We start from the raw sequence: 11,606 nt of genomic DNA, 5'->3' as shown, positions 1-11,606 counted from the left end.
GAACCTTACACATTTATTTATTGAACCTACTGCATGAATGACAATAGAGGTGCAAAGGTGAACAGTATACCTGCCCTGTCTTTGAAGAGCTAGGGCCATTAATAAGTGACCTCTGGTGAGTTAGTCAGTTGAAGATTCAAGAAATGACTCAGGAACAGAGTACCAAGCAAACATTTGGCCAGAGAGAATAAGAAAGGAGAAGAGAAAAAGCTGGCAATTATAAGTCAGGGTAGACTTGATTGCTAAAACAAACAATGTAACGTAACATAAAAAAGTTCCCAGTCAAGTCACATTTCAGTGTGGTTGATGGAGAGCTCTGCTCATGCAATCATTCAGGGATCCAGGCATCTGCCAACTTGTGACTGTACGTCAGAGTTCTCTACATTTATGAGATGTATAAAGAAAGACTGAGAGAGCACAGCAGACACACCTAGACCTCCGAGTACCACACCTCGCCTCCCTGAGATGTGTCACGTTGATAGGAATCAGTTCTGTAGTCTCACATAGATGCCACAGGATGGGAAATATGGTCTAATTGTGTGCCTCCAAAAGGAAAACTCAGGTATTGGTAGTTTCTGCCATAGTAGATAAGGTTGAACAAAAATTAAAAGATGAAAAAGACTATGATAAGAAACAGAGCGTCAAACTCCAGGTTTTCCCTCTCCCTTTCTTCAAAGAGATGGACACCAGTATAATGGTCCCCCATTTGAAGAAAGACCTGCATGAAGTGTATGGGGTTGGGCACAGCAGAGGAGAATAATATTTTCTCTGTGACTAGTTAGCCATATGAAGAAACGAAACAATCAATGAGGAAAGCATTTTTTTAAATTTTAGGTTCAGGGTTTCATGTGCAGTTCTATTACACAGGTCTATTGTGTAATGGTGAGGTTTGGGCTTCTAGTGAAATCACCCAAATAGTGAACATAGTGCCTTATAAGTAATTTTTTGACCCTTGCCCCCCGTCTTTCTTCCCTGCTTTAGAGTCCCCAGTGTCTATTGTTTCCATCTTTGTGTCCATGGGTACTTATTATTTAGCTTCCACCTATAAGAGAAAACATGCAGTATTTGATTTTCTGTTTCTGAGTTATTTCACTTAGGATAATGTCCTCCAGTTCCATCCATGTTGCTAAAAAGGACATGATTTCATTCTTTTTATGATTATGTAGTATTCCATTATGTGTATGTACCATATATACATACATATTTTTTGAGACTGAGTTTCGCTCTTGTTGCCCAGGCTGGAGTGCAATGGTGCAATCTTGGCTCACTGCAACCTCTACCTCCCAGGTTCAAGTGATCCTCTTGCCTTAGCCTCCCAAGTAGCTGGGATTACAGGTGCCCGTCACCATGCCCAGCTAATTTTCGTATTTTTAGTAGAGATGGGGTTTTACCATGTTGGCCAGGCTAGTCTCGAACTCCTGACCTCAGGTGATCCACCCTCCTCGGCCTCCTAAAGTGCCGGGATTAGAGGCGTGAGCCACCACACCCGGCCACCATATTTTCTTTATCCAATCAATCATTGATGGACACTTAGGTTGATTCCATGACTTTGCTATTGTGAATAGTGCTGTTATAAACACTGAATGCAGCTGTCTTTTTGATAAAATGATTTTTCTTTTCCTTTGGGTAGATACACAGTAGTAGGACTGCTGGGTCGAATGGTAGTCCTATGTTTAGTTCTTTGAGAAATCGCCATACTGTTTTCCATAGAGGCTGAACTAATTTACATTCCCGCCAACAGTATATAAGCATTCTCTTTTCTCTGCATCCTCTCTAACACGTGTTATTTGTTGACTTTTTAATAATAACCATTCTGACTGGTATGAGATGGTATCTCTTTGTGGTTTTAATGTGCATTTCTCTGATGATTGGTGATGTGGAGCATTTTTTCATATGTTTCTTGGCCGTGTGTGTCTTCTTTTGAGAAGTGTCTGTTTATATCCTTTGCCCACTTTTTCATAGGATTCTTTGCTATTTTCTTGTTGATTTGTCTAAGTTTCTTAAAGATTTTGGATATTAGCTCTTGTCGGATGCATAGTTTGCAAATATTTTCTCCCATTCTGTAGGTTAACTGTTTACTCTGTTGATTGTGCAGAAGCTCTTTAGTGTAATGAGTTAAGTATTTGAACCAGGTAAATATTAATCTCAATGAACTACTATGTGAAAGTAACTGGGTACTTTTCCTCTGTGTCCTCAAAGAACATGGCCAGTGATGGGGACTTCTCTAGTCAGTGTGTAGCAGACAGCTTCTGTGGGCCCTGAGGAAAATACCTGTTTAACTATCTTGCTTTAGGGTTTCTAACTGTTCTATGAACACCCTGATAATGAGCTGACAAGCTATAAGGCCAGGAGCATTTGAGGCCACATGGGGAGAGCAAAGACAGGAATATCCCATTCAGCTGAGAATCACAGTCACTCAAGAGGTCAAGCAAACTCAATTTCAAAGAGCACTGCGGGGGGATCCTCCCAGTTGTAGGGGTCAGCAAGGAGGTGAAATTGGGAAGAGGCAAAATACCATAAAACCCTACAGAGTTATTAATTGGAAGGAACAACTCAGTACTGCTGGCTGTCTTTTTTAACTCTTTCTAGCCTTGTATTTTTCAAAAGCTCTCATAAGTCCCTGTAGCTTGGTCAGCCTAAAGGAAGCCAGCAAAGTAGAAGAAATTTTTAGATGCTTCCCACCTAACTTTTTGCACACCTTGCTGCGTCCCAAGCTTTCTCCCCTCCCTCCCAGGTGACATATTTCCTTGCTGGCTACCAGCTGCTCACCAAGAACCATTCCATTTCCCCCACCTCTACACAGTGAACTGGAATTCTGTAACTCAGTCTAGCTTGTGAATAACTGATGGCTGTGTTAACTGTTAATGCAGGAACCTTCAGAAAATTTGCATTTTAAAACAGGATCTTATAAAGACAAGTGAATCAATTGTTAATGGTAGGCTTAGAGGGTTAGAGATGGGAAGATATTTTTATTCTGCTTATTTTATCATCAGGGTGGCCTTATACCAGCGGTCTAACATTTCTTTGAAATAATTGATCTAGTAACTGTTTGATCTAGTTAAAGGCTTAGATTTTTCTTAATATCATAAATCTGGATTTAAATCAATCATGGGATTATGTGTTGAATTTTTTCAGAGCAGACTGCCACATGTTAATTCCCTTACAATTTCAGTTTAGAATAGCAGAGCCATGGGGTTTCTTTTTTTCCATGTCTTCCTTTGACATAGTTTTGACCTACAAAGTGAACAGTTTATTTCTAAAACACCACGACTCAAGAGGTAAAGGCAGGTCAAATATGCAATCCAATGGGTAAGTTTGGGAAAAATCACCTATAAAGTGAAGAGCTTTTTGATGGGCTTTTTGATGGGCTGTTTCTCACTGTGCTGGTTTTAGCATTATTGCTGTTTTAAGCTTGTGGCTTAAAATGACTTCATTTTGTTCACAGTTTTTTTTTTTTTTTTTTTTTTTGAGTCGGGAACTAGGGAAGGCCTTGGTGGGATGGCCCATCTCTGCTCCATGTGCATCAGCTGGGGGAGCTGGGCTGGGCTGGAGGATCCGCTCCAAGACCATTTACTCTCATGGCTGGCAAATCCCTGCTGGCTATCGGCTGGGACCCCAGCTGTGGCTGTCTCCCAGAGGCCATGATTCCTCTCCGTGTTGGCCTCTCCGTGGCTCCCTGGGCTTCCTCACAGCACAATGGCTGGGTTTCAAGAGTGAGTGTGCCCAGAAGCCAAGGTGGAAGCCAATGGCTTCTTCTGACTTAGACGTGGAAGCCAGAAGTTTTACTTGCTCTGCATTTGATTGGTCCAGCAAGTCGCTAAGCCCAGCCCAGATTCAAGAAGAGGGGAGTTAGATTCTACTGCTCAAAGAGTAGCAAAGCATTTGTGGCCATCTTTAATCTACCACAGACATTCTCAGATAAGAACTGTTACAAAAAAAGCCATAAAATATTGCTTACTGTGTTATTAAGACCTCCACAAAGGAAGCTGTCTTCTGAAGTTATAGTTCATTCTTCTCTGAAAATACAACCTTTCATTCACTGGCCACTGCTGACTTAAAAAATGGCCTCGTGTGTTACAGACTGCTTAGTCTTCAGGTTTGAGGGCTTTCTGGATGCTCCTTGGGGCCTCGGTTTCCACAGCTGGAGTGGACTGTTTATTCATTTTCGCTACAGTCCAACTCAGAGGCCACAGATGAGGTTTAACATTTTTAACCCTTGTGAGTAGTTTTGGCTTTAAAAGAAAAGAACAGGAAAAATTCCCTAAACATATTTATTAAACAAATGCTTACTAAATTCCTATTATATCCAGAGCACCGTACCGTGTTCTGGAATGTGGAGGGAGGGAGTGGGGGAGATGAGTAAGCCACATATGCTGTCCTCAAAGTCACTTGTTGTCTAATGGGGAGACAGATGTGTTTGTAAATAACAGAAAGTAGTTAAAGAAAGTGAGCCTTGAGGAGGCTGAGTGTGGGTTGAGAAAGGAAACAGTTGACTGTGAGTTTCTGAATCTTAGTGCCAGTGTTTGTGTTTAGTAGAGGGAGGTGGCATTCCCTTAGTATGGAAGGTGGTCCCCATCAGGAGAAAGTAGAGGTTAGGAACACAAGACCGAAAGTCAATTGATGTGGCAAAGAGAACAGTAGCGTGGCATAGAAATTAAAGCTCCAGACCTACCTAAGTCTCAATCCTGGCTCTGCTAGCTATGTGACCTTGGGCAAGTTACTTAATCTCTCTGTTCCTCTGTATCATTACTTGTAAGATAGGGATAATGACCATATCTAACACATGGAATGGTAAAGAGAATTATTGATATGAGATTTATAAAGCCCTTAGAATAGTGCCTGGCACACTATACTAAACTCTCAATAAATGGTATCTATTATCTTATTGTGATCTGGGTCTGGAATTGGACATGAACTTAACGTGTTATTGAGACACAATATTTTCACCCATCAACAATTGTAGGCAGCTCATTCTTTACCTAACAAAAACATGTACTGTGGATGAGGAGTCGACTCCATGTTCTTGTAACTGCAAATATAGGAGCAGTATTGGACTTGTTGTAGACACTCATTGGTGGTGTAGACAGCAGTTTTGTTGCATGAATGATGGTTTATGCTGTTTTATTTCCTTGGGCAAAGGCCTTGATGTTGGGTAGAATTTGAATATCAATTATTAAATGTCACTTACCCAGTGTGTGTGGCATGTCTGACACGGTTCCAGGCATACACTCTGAGTGATATGGCTGTGACACACCTCATGATACAGCTGTGAGCAAAAGAGACAAAGTCCTTGCTTGTCAGCTCCTGGAGTTTACCTTCTGGTGGTGAGAGAAAGAAGTGGGGTATGCCAGATGGGGACACAGCATGCATAGAGCAGAGAGAGGAACAAGCAAGATGTGCGTGTCCAGGGAACACGGGGAGCCAAAACAGACCAGAGCAGGTGGCCCGTATGGTGCAGCACAGGAGATAGGAGCAGAAGGTCATTTTCGTTCCCAGAGAGGAGGTCAAACAGAATGGCCCATGCCAGAATTTTTAACCCCCTAGAGCTCCATACAAATGGGTTGTATCTAATGCATGGGTAATTGATATTCCAGGCTCCAGTTAAGACCAAACAAGTGAGGTCAGGCATAGACTGCAGCAAGAGTCTAGGTTTCATGTAACTTTCTGATTTCAAGGGTTGTCAAGCATTAAAACCAAGCCAGAGCTTGCAGTAAATTTTTCTTCCCTGGAAATATTTAAGAATAAAAAAGCATCAAATTTTAGGAATGCGTTAGGAAGATAATAATGTTCAAGAAAAAATAATCCTTGAAGAAGTTCAATCTCTTCCAAGACTCTCACACTATAATCTGTGGAATGCCACGTGTTCATTAGAAAGTTTTCTGGATATGGAGGGACTTATAATTCTGAATATAATGACTGTAGTTTCTTTCCATGGACTCAGATATCTGACAGGCAGAGGGCTGGATGATTGTGCAAGATTGGTTACAAAACCAGCTCTTACCAACTCTCAGATTCCGGGATACTATCAGCTGATAAAGGAGAACAACAAAAATAGCCCACAGAAGAAATTTCCCAAATCATGCACTAAAGACACAAATTTTGAAAATTAACCGATGCTCCCAAATTGGAGAACTGAACACATGCTCATGCTTGACCCAAAATAGAAATAAGTTGGATTACAGTGAAAACTGGAAAGTCTTTAGAAAACAGAGCAGAAAGTAGGAAAGGATCGGAAAATAACAGGAAGAGTGAGTAATCACAACTTCACACTGTGAAAAGCCAGAGGCTGTCTGGATCCAGGTCTGCTGCTTAGATCACTTAGATCACAACACAGCTCTTCTCCACTGAAAGGTCTACAAATTCTCCTGGGTATTTAGAAGCTCTTCCAAAGCTGCTTGATAAATACAATATTCTTTTAAATTTTTCCATAAAAACTAATTTGGGGGCCAGGCATAGTGGCTCATGCCTTGTAATCCCAGCACTTTTGGAGGCTGAGGGAGGCAAATCACTTGAGCCCAGGAGTTTGAGAACAGCCTGGGCAACATGGTGAAACCTAGGCTCTACAAAAAATTAAAAAATTAGCTGGGCATGGTGGTTCATGCCTATAGTCCCTGGTACTTGGGTGGCTGCGATGGAAGGATTACATAAGCCCAGGAGGTCGAGACTACAGTGAGCTGTGATTGCACCACTGCATTCGAGCCTGGGCAACAGAATGAGACTCTGTCTCAAAAATAAATAAAATAAATGTTATGTAAATAATTGTTATACTGCATTGTTTAGAGAATAATGACAAGAAAAACAGTCTGTGAGGTACAGGTACAACCATTCAATTTTTTTTTTTAGAATATTTTTGATCTGTGGTTGATTGAATCCACAGATGTGGAACCTGTGGACACAGAGGACCAACTATATATAGAACCTTGGATACTATGGTTTATTCTAGCCTCCAAGAAGCTTGTGGCCTCACTGAGCAGCTAAGACATGTGCACATGAAATGTAAAATGCCAGTTAAAGGTAGCCCATGATTGAGCATGCCCTGGGTACATATCCATGGGTATGATAGGCATTCTAAGGAGCAAGAGATCATGCTAGGTTCATGTGGTTCTAGCAGGTGAAACTGGAATTGGGTCTTAAAGTATGAGTAGGAGTTGGTCAGGTAGAGAGGGCAGGAGAAAGCTCTCCTGGCAGGAACATAGGCTCAGAGATGACAACAGCAGGTGGAAGCATCAAACTAGCCATTTATTCCTTTTGAAAATTTCTGTGGTCACCCTACATAACAGTCTTCATGGTAACCCTCAACAAATTTAAAGGATACCTAAAAGCCTGGAAATTCAATTTATCTAGAATATCACACTGGGCTCATCCTATTTTCTGCTCCATGCCATTTTGTACCCTCCCAGGAAGAGCCCAGCATATTCTACCACACCTTGAACATAAGAAGCCAGAATTATTGGCATTAAATCAATAACCGTGTTTTGCTTTGTGAACCAAGACATTATTTTTGCCAGATGAAAGGAGAGAAAGAGACAGCAAGGCCAACAGACAATTTATAAAAATCTCATGGGATGACTTGTGTTTCCTTGGGGAAGGGTTAAAACAAATTAGATTGTGGCTGGTTCTATTTGTGTCAAAATCAAACACGCTGATTACACAAAGCTTGGAGACCTTTGGATACTTTGTGTAGAACTGTATTTTAGTTTTTAAGCATTTGCAGTGCTTCCCCAAGCTGCTCATCTGACTGTGTAGAAGACATGGAGCTGCATTCAAAAAACGGAAACCACAGTTATCCCACACACATGTCCATTAGAGAATAGAAACGCGAACCACAAAGGGCGACTCCAGGACAGCAAGAGTCAAAGGGTTATTCTTCATGTGGCTACCATCTAAGCTATCTCCTGTGCTTCTGTTTTTATATCTCCACCATTGATGTTTATAGTACTTTGAGTTTATTGCATTTTTACTTACCTTATTTCATTTGATCCTCATCATAACTATAGAAGGTAGATATTATTAGCCCCCGTTTTATAGCTATGAAGAAACTGAAGCTCAGACAGTTTATAATTTATTCAGAGAGCGGCCTTTTAAAGTACAACCTGAGAAATCTTTTTTTGTGATCATGATGATGATATCATTAGAGATTTTAAAATATTGCTATGTGTCTGAGGAATAAAAGACTACATATGGGTACAGTGTACACTGCTTAGGTGATGTGTGCACCAAAATCTCACAAATTACCACTAAAGAACTTATCCATGTAATCAAAACCACCTGTTTCCCAAAAACTATTGAAATTAAAATAAATAAATAAATAAAATATTGCTATATGTAATAATAGTATATAATAAGACCCTTGACTGGCAGTAATACTGCATATAACCATATTGCCATATTGGTTACAATATGAGAAAGAAAGCAGAAATTTAAAATAGGGAAACTCACATCTGGTATCACACTGATGGATTTAAAAGTGTTGCCAATAGTATTGATGTGGCTGACATAACAAGACAGAAAAGACGGCAAATTCTGAAGTGAACCACCAACCATTTTCAAGTTAAATAAAAGAGAGTTTCCCTAAATGTTCCCAAAATACCCACAATTTGGCTATGATACAAGGACTATAGAAATATTTGCATTTATGGTCAACCTGTGGATTATCTGTCTCAAAAATACATAGACACTTTGTAATATGTTGATTTTTATTTTAATGGATAGGCTTGTAAATTGATACACCCTCTGTATATACATACAGATTATGAAAAAGTTACCAATTACAATTCCACAATTGTATACAGAGCCCAGGCAAATTTAGTTTCAGAGGCAGTTGGTACGCAGAACAGCCATTTCTAAGATACTCTTTTCGTCCTAATACTAAATGTAAACATTTTTTAATCTCTCCTGTTTTTATTTTAACTTGACTCAGTTAACATCACATACCTGAACTTACGATAAAATCATTGGGGCCAGAAATCCTTCTTTCTTACTGTCCTCTACCCTCAACCACATCCTCCCTGAATGTTACTTTAATCTACTGTTTTCAGGAGGGGCTGGTGGACTTCAGATTCTAATAGAACCTGAGCATCTTCCCTGATCTAGTCATTAATCATTAATTGCTTTAATAGTTTAAAATTTATGCAAAGACAGTTCATCCATAATTATGCATGTATTATACCTTTGGGCATACGAAATGTGAAACAATTTTCTATAATTTCTAAGGGCAAGGTAACAGACAATTTTCCAATCATTTTTCCAGAGGTTACCAACAGGACAGATTTCCTTTCTTCAAGGAAATAGTTTCCAAACTATTCTCCGCAGAGTTCTAAGGGTTCCTAGGAGGTGCCCCTGGAGCCTCAGAGGGTGTTGGGGGTGGTAAGAGCAGACACTATGCTTAATCCTGCAACTTTCCTCATACAGAGCAGCAAAATTGTTTTGAATGTTGATATTCTTAATAAAATTTGGCTTACAGCCATCAACAACAAAAAGTGAAAACTATTGCTTTAAGGCTACTGTATAAATGGTCTCGAGATATCTAGTAAGGTCTACTGAAACTCTCTGAAGCCAGGTCGAAGCAAGTTTAAATCACTTCAACTTTTTTCTTTTAACCAAAAAACTACTACTTTAGGAGGAGTATGAGAACATTCAAAAACTAAAAAGCAATAGGATTTCACATTAGTTGGGCATGACTGTAATAAGGAACTCACTTTCTTTTTTTTTTTTTCTTTGAGACAGAGTCTCACTCTGTCACCAGGCTGGAGTGCGGTGGAACGATCTCAGTTCACTGCAACCTCCGCCTCCTGGGTTCAAGCGATTGTCCTGCCTCAGCCTCCCGAGTAGCTGGGACTACAGGTGCATGCCACCAGCCTGGCTAATTTTTGTATTTTTAGTAGAGACGGGGTTTCACCATATGGGCCAGGCTGGTCTCGAACTCCTGACCTTGTGATCTGCCCGCCTTGGCCTCCCAAAGTGCTGGGATTATAGGCATGAGCCACTCCGCCCGGCCAGGAACTCACGTTCAAAACCATGTGTTCGGCTACCTGAGCTCCACAACTGCTCCTTCTTTGGCCTCCAGTGAAGGTAGAGGAACTCCAAAAATGGTTTATTCCCTCTTTTTTGATGCTTCAAACAACTCTGGGCTCTGCCTCCCATTTGCCATGTTGAACCTGTTCGTTTGGTCTTGCCTGACCTCAGTAGTAGATTGCTGGCTCCAGTCTCTCTGGCTGCCTGTGCTGGTCATGCTATTGCACACTGTCCTTGGATTCCCTAGCTGCTCTCATCCAACACTCTACATCTACATCCCTTTTGCCAACCTCTCCTCAAAACCAGCCTCAATTCTCAAAACCTTATCCTATATGAGGTCATCAAGAAAAGAGCTCAGTTGGTTTACTAACACAAAATGGAAGCACCTTTCAACTCTGCATTTTAATCTGAATGTAAATTATAGAATCATGGAAAAACAGGTCTTTGAAGGGACATGAAGGAGCCAGTGATCCAATTCCATGACTATTCTTACCCTTGCCCAAAATCTTAGCTCTATTTAAAAATGAGTTCTAGAGAAGAATTCACTGCTTTCCTAAGATTCAATAATTATTCTTATACCATGTGGTAGGAAATTCATCAAATTAGTTTGTATTTTAAAATTAGCTTTTCAGGTAGAGAACAAACCTTTTGTCACATCCTCAAAGACTCATTAAGATTATATGTAAGAAAAAAACTGAATCAACTAAAAAATAAAATTATAGGCCAGTTTTAAGCCTCAGTTGGCTCCTCTGTGAAATGGAGAAAATAACCTTACTCCCTTGTAGGGTTGTTCTGGAGTCTTAAGTGGGTCCCTGCCATGTAAAGTGATTGGCACAGCCTGATGTATAGGAAGCAGTTAAGAAAATATACCTTGTTCTGAATGGTTGTTGGCTGTTGGTTAATGGGACCAGGCCTTTGAGTTTTCTGCTCACCCAGTATGACAACAGACATCAAATCACTTTTATCCAGATTGCTGAAAAACTGCTGGCTAGCAATGTGGTGAATCATTTCCAATTAGGATCTAACCCAGCATCTCTCATTTATACCCAGGACTCTATTTCCTACCACCATTCATAAAGCCACTAGCTCTTGTTTCTTTACAAAGAAACAAGCCAAAAAGAATTCACAAATGTCTTTCTATTTCTCCATCCCCTCTCCACCCCATGAGAGCCCAAATAAAATATATCACATTAATGTGACATGGAAACTTTATTCTCCAGGAACAATTTTGGTTAAATTTTGACATTGTGTGTTGACTTCCTAGAGCAAGACAAAGTCTCTTTATTTACTTGGCACTTCCTTAGAAATGTTACCAAGCCTTGTTTAGCTATGATGCCCAATCAAAGGCTCTCCTTATTGTTATTTAATCTATTTCATTTAACTTTGATATATAAGAAACTCTTTGGATGTTTTTATTAAATACTTTTTATGAAAATGTCTGGAGTCCACTATTGTAATTTAGCAACCAAAGAAGACATTTATCCTTATAAAATGAAGTACGTCACCCATTCACCATTAATTCCCAAGCTTTTACTCCATGGTTTAAAAAAAAATTAAAACGTGGGAAGGAGCTTGGCAGATATGAGTCAGTG

Source organism: Pongo abelii, chromosome 5, assembly GCF_028885655.2.
Source record: "Pongo abelii isolate AG06213 chromosome 5, NHGRI_mPonAbe1-v2.0_pri, whole genome shotgun sequence".
In the NCBI taxonomy this organism is placed as follows: Eukaryota; Metazoa; Chordata; class Mammalia; order Primates; family Hominidae; genus Pongo; species Pongo abelii.
Note: the sequence above shows the minus strand (reverse complement) of the source record.